The sequence below is a fragment of the Python bivittatus genome, unplaced genomic scaffold (assembly GCF_059951505.1).
Source record: "Python bivittatus isolate LINGU-HERP-01145 unplaced genomic scaffold, Pbiv_v1 ctg000330_np1212, whole genome shotgun sequence".
In the NCBI taxonomy this organism is placed as follows: domain Eukaryota; kingdom Metazoa; phylum Chordata; class Lepidosauria; order Squamata; family Pythonidae; genus Python; species Python bivittatus.
In genome coordinates this window covers 17,112,593-17,131,856 of record NW_028277058.1, presented here as the reverse complement: position 1 = coordinate 17,131,856, position 19,264 = coordinate 17,112,593, and the positions used below count along the sequence as shown (strand labels likewise).

Here is a 19,264-nt window from a genome sequence, read left to right as displayed (position 1 = left end):
ATTCACATACAGATACAACTTCCTTCCTTAATTCTTGTACTCTGTGTAGGTGTGCTTGTGTACCACTACAAGAGTGAAACAATGGCTACAGGTATTCACTGGATGTGGCTAAAAAAGTCAAGACAGTGATTACGGTAGTGAAATCAAAGATCTGCCTTTTTAAAATGTTTTTTATCATTGTGACTTTGTTTACCATTCCCTGTGGCCATCCCTGCTACATATGCAGGGACAAACATCTGCTCAATGCAATCTCTTCTTTCTAAGATCTGTAATTTTGTGTATGTATGTGTGTGCCTTCAAGTCCATGTTGACTCCTGGTGGCTGCCTGGACAAGTCCCTGCAGTTTTCTTGGCAAGATTTCAGAAGTGGTTTGCCCTTGCCTGCTTCTTAGGGCTGAGAGAGAGGGACTGGCCCAAGGTCCCCCAGCTGGCTTTGTGTATAAGGTGGGACTAGAATTCATGGTCTCCGGGTTTCTAGCCTTGTGTCTTAACTGCTACACCAAACTGGCTCTCAGATCTGTAATTATACCTCTTAAATATGTATTTGCCCTATTGTGGACATTTATATCTGTCCATCCTCAATATGCTGCAAAACACAGCATTAGACAAGTTACCAACAAGCAGGCAGGTCTCTGTCCCTAGGAGTTTAAAGGGGAAATTGGTCAAAGAGAAATCAGAAAAAGAAGGGGAGGCAGAGATAAAAATGAAGAAAAAAAAAAGGATGATTATTTTAGGATTAATTTATATGGTAAGTTATAACAGGTCATAAAAAGTCCATTAACCATGCAGGAATTCTCTCCAGTGTGGTATTTGTGTTATCAGAGCAGATCAAGGATCTTCAGTATGTTGATATAATATTTCTGTCTACAATTTTGCTCACTTCACTGACTTATGTATTGCTTCCATTCAGCAATACGTGTTTTGCTTCAAACTGACACCGTCATTTCATGACTTAAATATCACAACAATTACTAGGAAACATAATTTCTGACTCCATGGTGAAACTGAAGTAAGTTATGCTATTTCAGATCTATTTTCAGCTGTTCTTGCAAAGTCAAAACATACAGAATGACATTTGTATTGCTTTGTCCTGAGCCTGCCAAAAATATCAACGAAAGCATTCTCATTATTGCAATAATTAAAGAAAATTGGCATGACTTGCTCAAATAAGTGACCAGAATACTAATAGGTGGTGCTGGAAATATCCCTAAAAAGATCCAGCCTAGTTTCTTGCCTTCTTGCTTTCATCTCAGATATGGAAAGAGAAGACAAGTCAGTATTGCCATTAGTATACCGAAAAAGAGAGGAAAAGAGGAATATACTGCAGAATCAGCATCTCAAGAAGCACAGCATGGAGCAAAATCTTACTATGATGCCCATGTAGACTATTCTGAAGGTTTTCTGATACCATGCAGGGTTTCAGTTATTCACTGCTATGTTTAAATTATACATTGCACAGCAAGGAGGTTGGAAGGGGAGGAAGGAGTTTCACAGCATTCACTCCTTACCCAGAGCTCTGCTCTTTACATCTTTAGACTATGCTCTTCCATTGAGGGAGCTGTTTCCAATTTTACTGAAAGAAAAAGTGGGGTTTTTTTTCTTCTTTTTAGGTTAAGGGATGCTCAATTCAGTGCTAATTTAATTGCAAATTTTGGAGCACCTGTCATACCAATAGTTCCAGCCCCCAACTACCCTTCTCTGGACTCAAAAGCTAAGTAGAGTTGGTGAGGGGATGAAACACCAGGGCAATACAGGACTGTATGACAGACTGGAAAGTTGAACAAATATTCTGAAAGAAGACAGTAGCAAATCACTTTCACTCTGCTACCAAGAAAATCATATTGACATGTATGTGTAATCACCAGGAACCAAGCTCAACTCAACGACATCTTTAATTTTAAAAGCAAAGAATATCTTTCAAATATTCAAACATTTCACACATGTTCTTGTAAAAATGAGCTATTTTCTATCCTTTTTTTCCAACCCCAAGTGGAGCTGTATATCCCAAGTGGGGCTGTGTATGTACCAAGGATCAAATAAAACATGACATTGATTTTGTAGTTATCCCTGGGTTTGTTCGCCTTAGTTCATGGGCCAATGTGGGGATGTAAAAGATCATGGAGAGAAGAATTAGATTTGACTGGAATGCAAAAGATATGGACTCCATCTTGATTCATGGATCCTTGCTTAGAAGCTCTTAATCTAATGAATTCAGACTTTGGTTCAAGAATAGTCATGATTAAACATTAGATTTTAGTACCTCTGTCTCCAGCATTGCTGGAGAAATGAATCTGACCAATTCTTTGCATTTGAGTTGGAGTAAGAAGCCATACTTCTTATTACTGGAGATCTTGAACTCCTGTTTCTCATCCCCCAAATAAATGTTTCCCAAACATTTCCAAATGATGCTCAATGAAACTCTTCCAGATCTTCATTGCAAAGCTGCCTTGTCCTGACAATTTTATTATATTTCTACCATATTTCAAAGGGGAAATATGAAAACGTGTTCTCCATGATGCTATAACCTCAAGGATCACTCTATGTTAAGGATAGACCTTAATGCCATTGTCCTCCTCCTTTTCTAGCTGTGGTGTTTCCTGAAGCAGCTGAATTTCCTTTTTAGTGTAACTACCCAGTACATTTGTAGCATACCAGCATTCTGGAGCAACAAACTGGGGACACTCATGGAAGGTCTTGAATTGGAACAGCACAGGCTAGACCCACGTTCTTCGAAATGAAGATTTATCAGCATTAATGCTTTTTAAATCATTTCCACTAAACTGATAGACATAATGTGAATAAAACTCCTGTTCCCAAGCATGTATTATCCAAACTGCAAGCCAATATCCTCGTTAATTATTATGATTTAATTATGGGTTTTTTCTTATTGCAGGCCTATTTAGAAATCATTCTTCTGTGTAACCACAAGGAGCATTATTAGTACACATCAAAGAACACAGTAAAACTCTGAATGAATGTTAATGACCCATGCAAACCCAAGTAAAACATGAAATTACATGAAGAAGTAGATTTACTCATTAATCCCATTTAGTACATGATTATAGCTGGCTATGATTATTCTCTCAACCATGCTGGGTTGAACTTCATGACTTAATAGAAAAATTATGAAACTGAGTGCATTAGTGTAAAAATTACCGAACTTGGGGCCATGTCAGAGTACAATGGGATAGGAAGAATGAGCTTCTTGGGACAATTCAGAAGTGGAGATTTAATACAGTCAGTAAGCAAATGGAATCTAAATTCCATCAGCAGTTCAATTAATTAATTTGTTCTAGTCCATGAGAGACTTAGTGAGTGGTTTGGGGTTTTTTTTTACCAGATCACGGCTGTTTTCATGTTGTTTTACTGTGGAAAAAGAATCTCCCTGCTGACATCAAAGAATGCAATCAAAAGAAATGTTGTTGACATCTATTATTCTAATAATTCTGATTATTAGACTTATACTAAATAAAAGCAGGAAGTGTACAGAGAATGATTATATACTTTATAGATCAATTCTTAGAATAAAGAAGGACATTTCTCTCCAAACTCTCCTTATATGAAAGATGTCTGCATGGGAGAAAGAAAAGGTAGAAAGGAGGGATATAGTTTTGTGACTCACAACTTTAATTATATTGAATGTATTTTTTCAAGACTCATTACAGAGTTTTGAAGGAGTGGTATTGAAGTTATATATCAAAATAATATAACATGAGAGAGACCTAGCTTGACAATAGGTAGTGTGAAAAAGATCTCTGTGTTTTAGTAAATCTCAAGCTGAACATAAGCCAACCATGTCATGCAGCTAATCAAAAAGGCAAATATTAGTTTGGGATGTATGAATAGAAGCAGAGGGTTCAGGTCATGACAAGTAATCATTCCACTTTCTTCTGCCTTAGTCAGATTCCACTTGGAATACTGTGTCTTAGTTTAACACTATAAAGGAAGAAGAAACTCCATACAGTAGTAGGGTTGTTGCTGGTTTTTTTCCACAATTCATATAGTTTCAGGGACTCTTATGAAGTGTTTGATGGCAGGTGTTATTTGCACTGGTCACCTGTACATATGCTTGAGTTACTAAGGTCAGGCAACATATACATTTATCATCATCATCAGACAATATGATGCCAGTTTTCATTTATTTTATGGATGGAATTTAAGATTTGTCAGTCATGGTGACTCTTATGCATGTGACCTTGGTGGGTGGGTGGGTGGTTTTTAGGTGAACCTCAGCCCCGCCAGCAACAAAAGGTAGTCATAGCTTCTTTTGCAATGACTATGGCTGTGACATACATGAATTACTTTAAATATGTATCCAAATAACAGCTTCCACAAATGCATTGGATCTAAAGACTCTACTTCACCCATAAATTATGAACTAGATGATCTTTTATATTCCCTGTCTCAGTATTAGTCTGTGGATAAGAATACAGAATGGGCCCACCTACTATTCAGATAGCATGGAACTCCTAAGATTATCAGCACTGAACTACTTTCTGTGCCTAATCTAATCAAAATCACTCATTACATCTCTCCATCAATTGGTTAAAGAAAGCCTTCTGGTTGAACATGAATGTTCTGGAGAGTACCACAGAACTTGCAAGTCCAGATGCCTTTCTTTTGTAAAACAGTTGTGTAATTTGGATCAACTTGTAATACTCTTTTTAAGGTGAATGGATTGACACACTAACTTGTAACTTTCTTGGGTGAACAGAATTCTTCAGTGTTTCTCTTTCTCTCAAAATTTCTAGAATTCTCACTTCTTCTTCAAGTCTCCCTATATGTGATCTCCTTATAATCTATCAAGTGTATTTCTACTGGCAGACAATGTACCTGATTAGCTTTGGAAGTCTCTGCTTTCAGTCCTTCTTTTTTCAGTCCTTTTGGATTGACTCAAATGTCTTGCATCTTGCATACTACATAATACACAAAAGAAATATAGTAAATTTAACTCCATCTTTAACTTCTCTGCACTCTCCTTCCCTGAGCTCCTCTGAAGCCAAAAATCACAATGCAGAATCAAATTAATTATCCCCCTTTTCTTCCTCTTCTTCTCTTTGGAACACCTTCAGTGCTCCACTCTTCATCCACTGCTTGGACATATATCCTCCATAAACTCCTTTTCTGGAAAATCTCTAATCTTTTTTTGCTGTTGATTTCCACATACTTTATGAGGATGCTTTGCTACCTAGAGGAAAATCTAATTTATTAATTCTAATCTAGCTTATTTGTGTGTTGATTAGAATACTAGTTTCCTGCCCAGTCCTCTTGGACAGACAGCAGGTCTTTCCTCTGTCAGGTTCAAGCCAAAATCACAGTGGGAAATGGTGTGCAAAATCTTTCATCCTGCCATTTATATCCAGGAGACTGTAATATCTACCAAGAAAACTGCAGGGACTTGTCCAGGCAGTCACCAGGAGTTAACACGGACTCAAAAACATTCTCTCTCTCTCTTTTTCTCTCTCTCTCTTACTCTCTCTCCATATATAATATATCCTTGATGATACACACAATAATACTATAAAAAAGTGTAAGTATCCTACATTTTTCAGGATGTGCTGTTCTGATATACTGTGAAAAAAAAGTTTGGTGCTTTATAATTCAAAATAATCAAGAACTTTGGTCCAGGATTATGATACTGTATTTGCAATGTAAGACGATGAATTATAATAGGTTGACTTCTACTAACCTTAACACAAATCTGAGAATTATTAAATTACATCTCATTTAGATCCTGATTGTTTTCTGTCAGGCTGTGTTTGGATTATTGAAAAAAATAAAGTTATGCTTGTATAGATTTTGTTTGATTTAAAGGAAATCTGGGAACCAAAGAGGTTGAGCTGCATAATGAAAAATATCACACTCACATTTACTGCTCAGCTCCTTGACACTAAAGTAAGGACAAGAACTCCATGTGGCACTTCTCTTGAGTTGCAGGAGAAAGCTGTCAGACTGCATAAAAAATACTTAGCACAGCAAAATTTGAACCAGGGTAGTCTCCCTGAAGCCATCAAGACCACACAAATACTGAATTGATACTGTGCCTCTATGGATTATTAGGATCAATACATTATAGAATGAATCTTTTTCTTGTCAAGGCAGCAATCTGATGTGAAAGCCTTTGTATTTCTACATTGTTTCTGTAAAGAACCAGGAAATATTACATTTAGATTTGAAAGACACAAATAGAAGTATTTGGTGGCAGATGGGATATTTATGAACTGTTTGTCTCCATATACCAGTCTTGTTAAGGAGCAGTCGTTTTCTGCTTCATTACCCAAAGATAGCTCTGTTTAGGGTTCCACTCAGCTGTGAAATGACTTTAAAATTTCTGTAAGGAATAGAAATAGGATTTTTATAATAAAACGAATGCTGATAAAGTATACTAAAAGAGAAGGAAAATAGTCCAACATACTACTTTGGAGGGAAGAAAGGAGACCATAAATCAGTTGTATCTCATACTTAAACTTAATCTTTTAGTTGGTGGGTACAAAGGCATGCTTGAATACTACTATTATTTTACTAACCTGAAACAAGGGAAAGTTTGAAATCATCACATTGAAGATTGATTCCATATGTAGGTTTGAAATTCTCAGGGTGCTTTTATATTTCTTTCAATGATCTTTGAGTCTATTTAATTATTGCAAGAGGGAGAAAGAATGTGTTGTTGTCATCGTTGATAAATGCACTTTAACTACTCAAGCCACCTACACAGAAACACAGAACACCACTGGTTGTCACTTATGGCTCACAGCTTAAGCCACTTAAATGCATCATTAATAAGCTATAACCCATTCTGGACAATGGCCCTGAATTTTCCCAGGCATGTAGTGGCATACTTGCATAAAGACAATCACCTACCTGAAGCAGATTCTTACAAGCAACAAGAAACAACAGGATAATTATACCAATATGGAAACCAAACCCTGACACGAGCCCAGATGTCTACTTGCCCCCACATCTACACCAACAGTACCATCAAAGCCCCAACAACTTTACACACCAAGTTAGAAGTATCTTCACATGTTCTTCTCTAATGCAATACTTATATGCCATCCTCTGCTAGCAATGTCTCCTGGACTCTACTAGGACAAACAGGCCAGACATTGGGCAAAGGAATCAATGGACAGAAGTCTGACAGCAGGACTCAAAATAGGGATGAAGTAATAGCAAAGTAATTAATGTTTCATGACATTCCATTACAATTCTCAAATTTAGCAGTTTGGGAACAAGGAACTTTGCCAGCACAGTTGACTGAAAGACATCTGAGCTTACATACATCAAGCACTTTCAGGTTATCTCCAAAGGATTTAACAAACCCAACAGGTTCTAAATACATCACAACTGTTAATTTATAGGTGCTTGTAATCTACCGCCCAATGAAGCCCATCTAAATAATTACCTTGTCTTCTCCTTCCCCCCCCCCACCGCCTCATCCCAATGTACCCCACATCAGTCAAGCCACTCCATACATCTGATGAAGTGAGCTGTAGCCCACAAAAGCTTATGCCTTAAATAAAATTGTTAGTGTTAGAAGGGGCTACTAGACTCTTTCTGCCCTCTCCATTATTCTTCACTCTTCTGGCTGCCCCTGCTCCTTCATCTGAAAAACCATGTTTTTCATGTTCTTTCCTTCATTTAGGGAATGGTGTTATTGACATAACACTGACAATGCATCAGGGTGATACATTTGTGAAGTTGCATTGGGGGCTGCCTGTACAGGGAGATGCCACAGATACCTTATGATGTCTCATTTTGAGACCCTGTCAGAGCAACATGTATAGAGAAGGCTGCTATGTATTGTAAGATAATCCAGAGAGCATTGTACAAGAGGCTTGTCTATGTATCTGGGTAACCCATCAAGGGAGTTTGGCCTCTATAAACTACCAATCCTGGTGTGCCTTTCAAAAAGACTTTCACATATCAACTAAGGATATACAGGCACTGAACTTAGGCTTGCTCTCAAAACATGACACCATAGTTTGCAACTAGGTGTGAGTTGAGACAGTGATTTCTCAGTTATTATTCAGCTATTTATAAACCATTCGATATTCACTTTTAGTTTCTTTAGACTTTTTAACAGAATATTTCATAATTGATTGATGAGGTATTTGTTGCAAAAGTGAGAAATTGTGACATTTTAACATGTTTATATGATGATAGTTTTAAAAATCAGTTCATCACCGTGGCTATCAAAAGGCTATTCAGTGCAGTTAGGTAAGGGGATAGGCTATTGGGATATCCAGTAAATTCTTAAATGATTAGTCACAATACAGAGCATAAACTGGGTCCAATTTCTAATTGGTATCCTGTAGTTATTTGTTTAAGCTGTTTAATGCAGTCCTAAAAGAACATTGCCAAGAATTTTACATGCATATTTGGAAAAATGTTTTATTTTTAACAGTATGACCTGATTTTGTTTAAGCTTTTGGGAGATGAGGTGGGAGACAGTCTTTCTGAAAACCTTTAACAGAGAAATGAAAAAAAAAAATTGAGGTAGGATTAACAGGAGTCTTTATATTCTTATGGTTGACTGAAACAGCAATTACTGTTACCCCTCTGTTCGGAATTCTCCCTCTCTATTCCTTCGCTATCTTCTTCTTCATCTTTTTAAACAGGCCTTGTCTCGCAGCATTTTCCTCTCATTGTTTTGATGAGAAGGCTCCTTAGTGCACGTCCTGAGAAACATATACAGAAAAGAATACAAATAATACATCCAACCTTCCTTCACATTTCCTTGCTTATGGCTTTATGTTTGTGTTCAGCTTCATAGGAACACCCTCTGGGCCACTGGATTTGTCTGTCGTGTCTCCACTTCAAACATGTCCTTATGGCATGCCTTTGTGCGCTGTTCCCCTCAAGCTGAATGACTGTGATTGGTAATTATCCAAGACTTATGGATGTGCAGAGCTGTCATCATTGGAGTGTTATGCTCCTATCAAATGAAAATGTCTGCCTTCACTTTTCCCCATTTTATCAAATAGCACCTAGAAATTAAGACTAATGACAAGGAATTATCTTACAGCAACAAGCTTGTAAAAAATAATGTTTTTTCTGGCTTTTGGAAGGTAGAGCAGATATTAACAATGTAAATGAGGAGAGTGATGGAGTTGTGATGCATCTGACTAAAAAGAAGAAATGCCATCTCATTTGAAGTGCTTGTAAAATAATAATAATAGGCAGTCTAGAACTATAATGCTATTGATGGATATGCAGAGAACCTCAGTGGATGGCAGTACTGAACTGATTCTGACTGATGTGAGAAACTAATCAAATTCGATTCTATTAAGATTTGGATGGAGGATTACTAGAAACTCTGGGGTTTTGGCTAGGCTGAGAAGTTGAAAAAAATCTTGGCAGGAAGAAGCTACAGGGATGGAATCACCAGGGTTCAAGGTTGACTCCGAGTCTCTCATATACTGTGAAAAGTGTTAGGGATCATAAAGAGCAGCAGGGAAGGACACTTCTTTATTTGGGATCCTCAGTGTGGGGCCTATGGCACTGGCATGCCAAAAATCATCTCCCTTCTTACCTACCCCACCAAGCTCCCTGTACCCCCTATGTTTATTTTGTAATTGCCCATGTTCACTATGGCACCCATTGTTTGAACCTGAAAGGTGTCCCTTCTCTTCTTGGCTATTAAGCTTGTAACATACTCTTAAAAAGTTAGATGACCTCATCAGCCCAAAAGTTGGGACCTCTAGTATATATCATGGGCCTGCCACATTTGGGAGGAAGGCGGGTATCAAGATATGCATATGGATGCCGAGAAATGTGTTAGAAGCCACACACGAGTATAGCAAGAGAGAAAGTCATTATGGTCAAAGCAAAAATGTGGTACATCCACAGTAAAGTTACACTTGTTTCTTAAATCTTCTCCCCAACTATTCTCTTCTGTTTTAACTAGTCTTAAAAGTTAAATTAATTACAACTTTACATTAATCACAGTAGTGTTTCCCAAACTGTGGTCCAAGAAACCCTGGGGGTTCCCCTCGACCCTCTCAGGGGAATTAGTTGCCAGACTATGTTGAAAAATTATACAATATTAAAATCCCACCAAACAATTGTAAAAAGCAGCAGCAGAGGAACAGTGGAGCCCTGCCTGGACCTATCTGAGAGGTAGCAGCAGATTGGTGAGCTGGTTGCAGAGGGTGGCAACTTGGAATCAGAAGCCAACGGTTCCAATGGTGTGGAACAGCATGGCAGGCTGGTGGTGGAGCCTGGTGGGGTCACATATGGCTGTTTTTGGTGCAGCTGACTGGCAGTATTTGGCAGCCCTGAAGGTGCAGTGGTGAGGCAGAAGTTGAGTGGACCACTCCTGTTTTCTATCCTCCATTTCATGGGCCACTCTGGGAATAGGATGGCAGTGGGCTAGGTTGGCTAACTGCGGTGAAGTGGCTATGACTATAGCCCTGGGAGTAGGAGTCCTGGCTGACTGGAGGATACCCAGGTGGATAGTGAGAACAGGAGTGGGTAGTGATGCTACGGGAGAACCGACCTGCATCCTTTGGCTACCAACTGGCCAGCCACATGGTCCATCTTGGTAGCTTCTTCTTCCCTGTTTGGGGGATTCAGGACTTGGATGGACTGTTCTGATTTGATTGTGATGGCTGGCAGCCTGAAGGGAACACCTGGACCAGCGAGGATATTGTGGGTTTTGGACTGTTCCATTGGAGTGGGGCCAACAAAATGAAATGTGTCAACATTTAGAATATCTACAGAACTCAATGAACCAATATTTTCCAGATAATCAAAGCACTATATTACAAAATCATGCATGGGTAAAAAATCCATTTAAAATGCAAGACCACTGGGTGTTAATGTAACCAAATATGAAAAGTTCATTGATATTTCAGATTCCACATTCCAACCAACCTTTGAGAAATACCAGTTGATTAGTTTTGGTTTAGTATCAAAGAAGAATATTCACAATTATCTGAAAAGGCTATCAAAATATTTCTTTTCCAAATACATATCTGCATGAAGCCAGATTTTCTTTCTTTCTTTCTTTCTTTCTTTCTTTCTTTCTTTCTTTCTTTCTTTCTTTCTTTCTTTCTTTCTTTCTTTCTTTCTTTCTTTCTTTCTTTCTTAAATTTGTATGCCACCCATCTCCCCCAGAGGGTGACTCTGGTCGGCTCATTTCTTCACATGCTTCAACTAAAACAACATATCACAATAGATTAAATGCAGAACCAGATATGAAAATCCAACTATCTTCTATTAAGCCAGATATTGAAGATATTTGCAAAAATTTAAACAGTGTGACTTTTCTCATTAATTTCTTTATTCATTAAAAAATATAGGTTTTTCATTAAAAATATTTTATGTTAATATCTAATAGGCTTAATATTGTTATTTTTACTTGATTCAATAAATAAATATTCTACAACTGCATCAATTTTAATTTTTAATACAGTAGATATTGATAAACATAATCCATACAAGCAAAAGATCTTTTGGGGTCCTCCATAATTTTTAAAAGTGAGAAAGGGTCCTGTGAGAAAAAAAAGTTTAAGAAACACTGAATTACAGAAAATTGGTAGCAGTTGAGAAGAGAAATAAAGTAAGCACTCCTGGACAAATTAGCTTTAATTGGATTTGAACTAGAGATTTGAGTCTTGAGGACTGCATTATTCAATTCAAGATAAAAGGACAAAAAAAAAAGTTTGAATTGAGTCTCTTTGAGATTTGATTTTTTAAAAATTGTCCATTGACTATTACAAGGAAGCTCCCATCTAAGGCAGATGAGGATGAAAATAACAGGGATGGTTGACCTTTTGAGAAAATTATCTTTATCATCCTTCAGTTAGTTACCTTCAAGGTTTACCTTTTTGAAATATTCCACCCTACACTTCAGAGATAGAAGGAATGAGGAAAGGCTAGAACAGCAAACCCCAGATTTTCCAACACAAAGCCTAAGATATGCAGAAGAAAGCATCATACTCCAAATTAAAAATATAAACATTCAAAAATTATTTAAAAGTACTGACTTTACCACTTGCTTTTCTGGGACATCAGGTTTGAGAGGACACTGAAAAATAACCACTGCCTTTGACCTTGAAGCTGATGTGCTTTTCTGCCTCTGATCAGTGGGTTTCTCAGTGCCAAGAAGATTGACACAGCCAGTTGGGAAGCTTGGCCTCTCCTGGGAAAACAACTTTGTCACTGACTTCAGTTGGATGCCAAGCTGGGTAGGCACACTGGCAAAACTGGGTGTCTTTAAGGCAGCGCTCAGAAGAATGAGCACTGACTTGCCTTTACAGGAAGGTGTAGCTTGCTGTCTCTGATCACTGAGGTTTGGGGAGAGACTGATTGTTGGCATAGCTAGTTGGCAAGCTTTGCTCTTCCCAGGAAGGACTCTTTTGTAATTGGAAAAATGTAATTATGTTAAGGATGTGGACTGCTGCAATAGTCTGTATTAGCTGGTTCATTAGCCGAAGCAACAGAAGCATGTGGGCAGAGAGAGATATAAAGCCACAGAGATAGACAGGTGCCAGAAAAAGGAGGCTGGCACAAAAAAAGTGGCATTTGTAACCTTGCCATTCCTTTTGCCAGCACTTGTAAATGTGAATCTGGCACCGTACATTCATAGCCAAGCAACCTTAGCTGCCACACTCATGAATAATTTAAAAGTAAGGTTTGACTCACTGGTATGTACCAAACTGCTCAGCCTTAAGACCATATTTAGGTTGTTGAATGCTGGGCTTTGTTGGCAAGACCAGCATAGAAATGTATTTTTCCAGTATCATAAAAGAAAGCATTGTTAAGACTTGTGGCTGGCCAGCAGCGCTAAGAGTATGACTGGGCAATTCTTTAGATATGATGCCAAAAAACTGCTAAGGAGCACTCAGAGACATGAATGTAACTCCTTCTGCATCTCTTTAAATCAGCTGCTCCCTTTTCTGGGATCACACAACTACCTTCCACCACTTGGAGGGTAGCTTTAAATATGCAGCTGCTTTAAAGAGTTGAAGGCAGGCACCATGTTTATTAATTAAATTTATATCCTACCTAAAGCTCAAGGTGATATACCGAGTGTTTCCTTCTCCTATTTTTCTTCATAACAGCTACCTGTGAGGTAGACTGGGTTGAGGAAAAATGACTAGGCCAAAGTCACCCAGTGATATGCCACAGACTAGAACCTTAGTCTCCTCATTCTTAATTCGACACCTTAACATGTCACTGGCTCTCGGTCTTCGTGCCCTACAGCAGTGTTTCTCATCCTGGCTAGGGAATTCTGGGAGTTGAAGTCCACAGATCTTGAAGTTGCTAAGGATGAGAAACACTGCCCTACATTGTCTGAACACCTTTCTGGAATCAAATCCTATGTACTGCACAGAACAGAAAGAAATGGATGAAACCCAAAGTAATATTAGTGTTGCCCCTATAAAAGAGCTTCATTGGGCGTAGAATTAATGAGGAGATCACTGATTGCGCCTAGAAATGGTTGGTCTCAATAAAAGAGCGTTGGTGTTTCATTATTTTTTCCCATTAATATGGCTGATAAGTCCCATATAGAGATCAACTTTATTATTTCTCTTCAGAGTTTATGATTTGATTTGGTCAAAAGGAGACAAATAAAGTTATTAAAAAGGAAATATAGGATTCCAGTTTTCAGAGAGATCTAAATACTGTTCTTGATAGTATTGTGAATGGGTATGTAGAGCAACTTAATTTGGCCATATATATCTTTCACATGCTTTTGCTGAAACAGCTTCCCTTCTTTACACTTGCCAAGTTTAATGCTCTGTCCTCGATAATGTAAAAGTCTAATTATATGAATATATCACATGAGTAAGTATTATAGCACTGTGGCAGAGTGAAGTTGAGACAGTGGAACATATTTTGTGAAACTGTTCCCTATATAAAGAAATATGCCCTGCTTTTATTGCCCCCATTATTATGTGTATGTTAAATGGGGGGGGGGAGGAATGCTATCATTCTTTGTCTCCTAATAGGTCATTTTTCCAATGTTTCATTAAAAATAACTAAGCATTGTCTGGCTGCCAATGGAGAAGGCAATAGTTAGTTAATACGCTAAATGTATATCTATCTACCTAGTTTGCATATTCAGAATTAGAAGTTTATTCGTTTAATATTCCCATCAAAGAAATTATTGGTAGGGTGAAGAAATATAGCTGCAAAATGGTTCTTTTTACATTTTAAAACTTTTCTATGCTGCATAATTTAATGTATAGGTTTTTGACTACCAAGGTTTTTGATTTGTATTCTTATTACATTATCACTGAGCATTTGCTAATGAAAGAATAATAATAACAATAATTAAAATCTCTTTTAACTGAAGCTCAGTTCCTGAAGACCTCATGGACACATTTATGTAATTTTCTTTAGCAACAATATGGAAGCAATTTGCATTTATGTCTCCCAAGGTATTTTTATCAGCTTCCCAGTCTGGCCTACAGACTGATATTTCCTGGTGGACTATCACACAAAGAATAACGTTCCTACTTATCTTTCGGAGATCATCCAAGGCAGACTATAAGCAAACAAAAACTGTTTTATCCATATATATTATATTGATGTTTTTAAGGATTCCCCCTATGCAACTTATTTTAAGGCCTCGTTCTAAGCATTTAAAACAGCTTTTTACAAAACACATAATAAATTATTGCAATGTTATATAGATGGCCTAAGCACCCATTGAGCAGTATTTAGGATGAATTAGAGGATAGTATTGTATTAATATATTTTGGTGAGAGAGCCTGTTTGGTGTAGTGGCTAAAGTACATGGCTAGAAACTGGGAAACCTTGAGTTCTAGTCCCACCTGAGGCACAAAACCATCTGGGTAATCTTGGGCTAGTCACTCTTTCTCAGCCCTAGGAAGGAGGCAATGGCAAACCACTTCTGAAAAACTTTGCGAAGAAAACTGCAGGGACTATGTATATCTTTCAAAATAGTAATGGATAATATTATTTTAAAATAAATAAAATACAGCTCCAGGACTTGGAAAGGTGCATCGGCTTCTTTGAGTTGGATGCATTATAATCCAAAGAGGAGATGGATACCAGGAATATGTTTTCATGTTCTATTATTGACATGCTTGTCAACTTAAGTCAGTTTCACAATTAAAAAAAAATCATATGTATTACATTTGCTTTCATGAATTGATTAAGTGAAGTATGATCATGGACCTTTTAAAAACAATCAGAATGGGCATATTTTACCACTTCCGTTTTGATATGATCAAGACAAAGTGATCGTTTGTTTTTGAGCAACAAACACTGAGCTATTTTCACTAATCAGGCAATGCACAACATGTGCACATCTTCAAGTGACTGGAAGTGACTGAAATTGTTACCCTTTTGTAGCTTTAAGGACAGAGAAATCAGTGTCCAAATCAAATCAACACTGGTCAAGAAAAGCCCACAATCGAAGGGATTAAATACAGACTTGTGACACTTGAGTTAATTAAACTGGTATGAATTAAGCCAGATTTGATTTGAATAATCTGATCAGTCCTATTTGAATTATCAAATCACCATACATGTCGCATATATTTGACTCTTTTTATCAATTTGATAGATGAATTAGATCAGTTCAATTACAGTTCTTAATTACTTCTCTCCAGGAAGAATTTGTTAGCCAGGAATGATGAGATTTGTAACAGATCTGGAGGGCACCACATTAACCACAGATAGCCAACTTCCTGGTATCAGGCAAACCATACTTTTAGCTATTATCTCAGAAGCACTAAAGCAACAACTTGCACAAGGTTTAGATTACAGAGACAGAAGTGAAGATCGCTCATAGCTAAGGTTTTTATCTTACGTTTACACCATATGTTTAAACACTGTTCTTACTCTTAACTTTTCTTTTCTGTTCAATAGGCATTAGCTATTTTATCTATCTGTAGAAGAAAAAGAAAGAGAAAGGTCATTCCACAGACTCAGCTGAAAGACCAACCAGCAATTTTTTATTTCCATTCTCTGTAATCATGATAAAAAAATACCAACATTATTCACTGTAAGAACTTTATGATATTAGATCCTGTTTTCTTTTTACTTGTTTTATATTTCTTTCAACATCTCCTTTTCCTATCATATGTCTTTCAGCTTGTGTACCTGAATACTGGAATTTTATTTGTACCAACCATGCTGGCTGGGGAATTCTGGGAGCTGAAGTCGACACATCTTAAAGTTGCCAAGTTTGAAAAACTGATTAAATACTTTAGATGTTATTATAATCATTGCTTTTCTGTTTTATATATAGAGATGTATGCAACAGTTCTATTATTGGATATTTTACCGTATCTGGCCTTATGGCTGTAATAAACAATTTGATTTGATTTGCTTAAAATAAATATTGATAATAAAACACTGCCCCACCCCCATCCCCCTGGAAACAATGTAGGTAAACATTTATGGGGCTGAAAGATTTGAATTATTTATTTGCTGTCGCTTCATCATTTCGAAGTGTAAACTCCTTCTAAACGTATGGATCATCTTTGTATATTTATCTCCCCCTCCCCTCTTCTTATTCTCTCAGGCTTTTACATGTAAATTTCCATCCCAATTTTTTAATTTAGCTTTGGCCTTGCACAGGCACATTTTGCAAACTTGATTGGTTTGTTTTTCCATACATGGTGCTTTTTTATGGATGTACAATTTTCTTCTCTCCAAAGTGAAATGTTTTTCTGTAAAGTCCTGTGAAGCTGTTTTGACATAACTTCCTAGGATTTGAAAGCTTTTCATTTCCTCCCCACTGTGAGTAGCAATGATCATGTATCAAATACTGAGCGATCAGGAGAGGTGCACTTGGGGTCTTGGCAGTTTTCACATTAGGTATTTGCATACTTCAGTGCTGCAATCAGACACATAATGAGTTAGAACTGAACTTCTGATGTATTCCTCATTAGAAAGAGACTGAAAAATAATTCATACTAATCAAACAGCACCAAAAAGTCTTTATTTTTCTCCTTCCCTCTTAGAATTTGAGAACAATAATAACACGTAAAGTGTTTTTCATCATACCATAAGTATTTCATGACTTTTAACTGAAATAGCACATTATTCAATAGGAAAGCCCTGAACACTTTAAAAGTAAGTACAGGAGTGTAGAAGTTTATTTAAACAGACATGTCTGGCTCTACAGTTTCAGGTTGTCAAAACCCATAAAAATCCAGCTGAACATGAGTAAACTGCAGCCTAGAACCAAGGCAGACATTTGCTTTAAATATTTCTGGTCCACAAGAAGAACAGGCACTGAAATGAGCAGGTCACTTCAGGGGTGGAATTTGGAAGGATGGATTCAATTAAGAACCTTCAATTTTGGGAAGGATGTTGAGACAATGGTGTCAGATCAACCATAAAGCATCCTAGATGGAGTGTTTATCTGGACCCTTTTTAGCCAGAGTTCAGGACTGAGTTTGATACACACACACACACACACACTCACACAGTGTGAGATCATCAGACACACCAGTTTGGGGTGTGGTATCATCTGCAATTTCACATCATCAATCTGGGCTGTAGGGATGGTGCTTCTGATGTTGTTTCCCAGTGCTTGGAAGCAGTCAGGGTCTGGATAGGGCAGAACAGGCTGAATGGAGGTACTGTTTGTCCATCAAAACCACTCCATAAACACCACTATTATCTCTGGATGGGCAAGCATTACCCCTGAAGGAGCAAGTTCAGGATTTGGGGATCCTTCTAGACTTGAAGCTCCTGTTAGTGCAGCAGTAGAAGCTGTGGCTAGAGGGCCTCTGCTCAGCTTTGGCTGGTGTACCAGTTGCAGCTTCACCTGGTGCAAGGCAAACTCAGTACGGTGATCCATGCCCTTATTATCACCCAGTTACAATTTCTGCAATGTGCTTCACATGGAGCTGCCTCAAAAGACCACTCACATGCAGCAGTAAGTCCAAAATACAGTAGTCTGTGCAATGGCACCTGCTGTTGACTGCATATTACACCTACACCCTGCCTACCAGTTAGCATCCAGGTGCTAATTAAAGTGCTGGGTTTGATCTACAAAGCTTATGACTTGGTAGCTGGATACCTATCGGACCACTTGATCCAACCAGAATTAGCCAAACCTTTTGGGTTATCAAGAGAGAAACTGTTCCTAGTGCCCCACCTTAGGGAACTAAAGAAAGTTGAGACCAGGAAGCACTGCTTCTTGATAGCAGTGATGGTTTGCTGGAACAGTCTCCTTGTCAAGATCAGGCTGGCTCTTTCTTGACTGCATTCAGAAAGATCTAAAAAGAGAACTGTTCCAGAAGGCATTCTAGCCACATTGGGCCATCTCTACTTTTATTTTTGAGCTGTTTTATATTTGAATTATTATGCTATTGTTATTCAGTTTTTATGACCACCATGAATGTTTTAAATCCTTTTTCTGTATATCTTGTTAACCGCCAAGAGTCATTTGATTAAGATGGGGTACAAATTCAAGAAATAAATAGATAAATAAATAGTTTTGTGACAGCAAGTGTGCAGAAAGACATTCATTGATTTACATTGCCTCAAAAAAAAAAATGCTTTCTTTAGTTTACATCTAATTCATTGCAATCAAAGTGATAAAACATTGCACATGGGCAAGCATTGTGATGAATCACACACATCTTCAGATAAATGTTGACTCCTCCCAGAGACTCATTTGAGTTTCTTCTATTTTTATTATCACTGAGAACCAAAAGTAAGTAACATATATTGGTCCATACTGGTATCTGTGGTGGGATGGGATGGTTTTAAAAAGGCAAGGTGGCAGTCATGGCCATACAGTGTAACTGAAACCGCATCACCTTTGTACATACATTGCCACAGGCATGTGCAAAGGAGCAAGCCTTCAATTACCTTGCTGTGATTTCCCATCTTGTCTTTTCTGGCCTTCCCTGTGGACACTGTTGCTGGTAGATCCATGTATTGATCTGGTAAGTGCAAATTAAGTTAACATGTTGAAATTACCTACCTCATAAAATTCTACAATATCCTGAATCATGTAGCAGAGTTGTAAGGCTCAGAGAGATTGTCTATCAAAAAGGCCTGCTTAGCAGGGAAAAAGATGCCATCAGCTGCTTCTAATGCAGGATTCAGTAAGATTAGATCTTCTTCACTTATGTCACAAGGCAGCCCTTTATTAGATGAGTGTTTGGCTTAATTCCTCAGGTTTGTGTCTAACACGTATATTGACTGTTCAACTTTCAGAATTCTAATGGGTGCCTGGTTAAGACATGCTGCATTCAGCGGTGTTATGCATGTAACTAACAATTACAGCTTTTATTAATACTGTTAAATATTAACTAAAA

At 37.7% G+C, this 19,264-nt stretch overlaps 1 long non-coding RNA gene across 1 annotated transcript in view; it reads left to right on the top strand.

Annotated features, from left to right (window-relative positions):
- The window catches only part of LOC112540737 (uncharacterized), an 81,171-nt gene extending 64,737 nt beyond the window's left edge, over positions 1 to 16,434 (top strand). The window contains exon 7 of the long non-coding RNA XR_015796315.1: positions 16,074 to 16,434. This is a non-coding gene — a long non-coding RNA (uncharacterized LOC112540737). The remainder of the gene's footprint in view (positions 1 to 16,073) is intronic.
- The last annotated feature ends 2,830 nt before the right edge of the window (positions 16,435 to 19,264 follow it).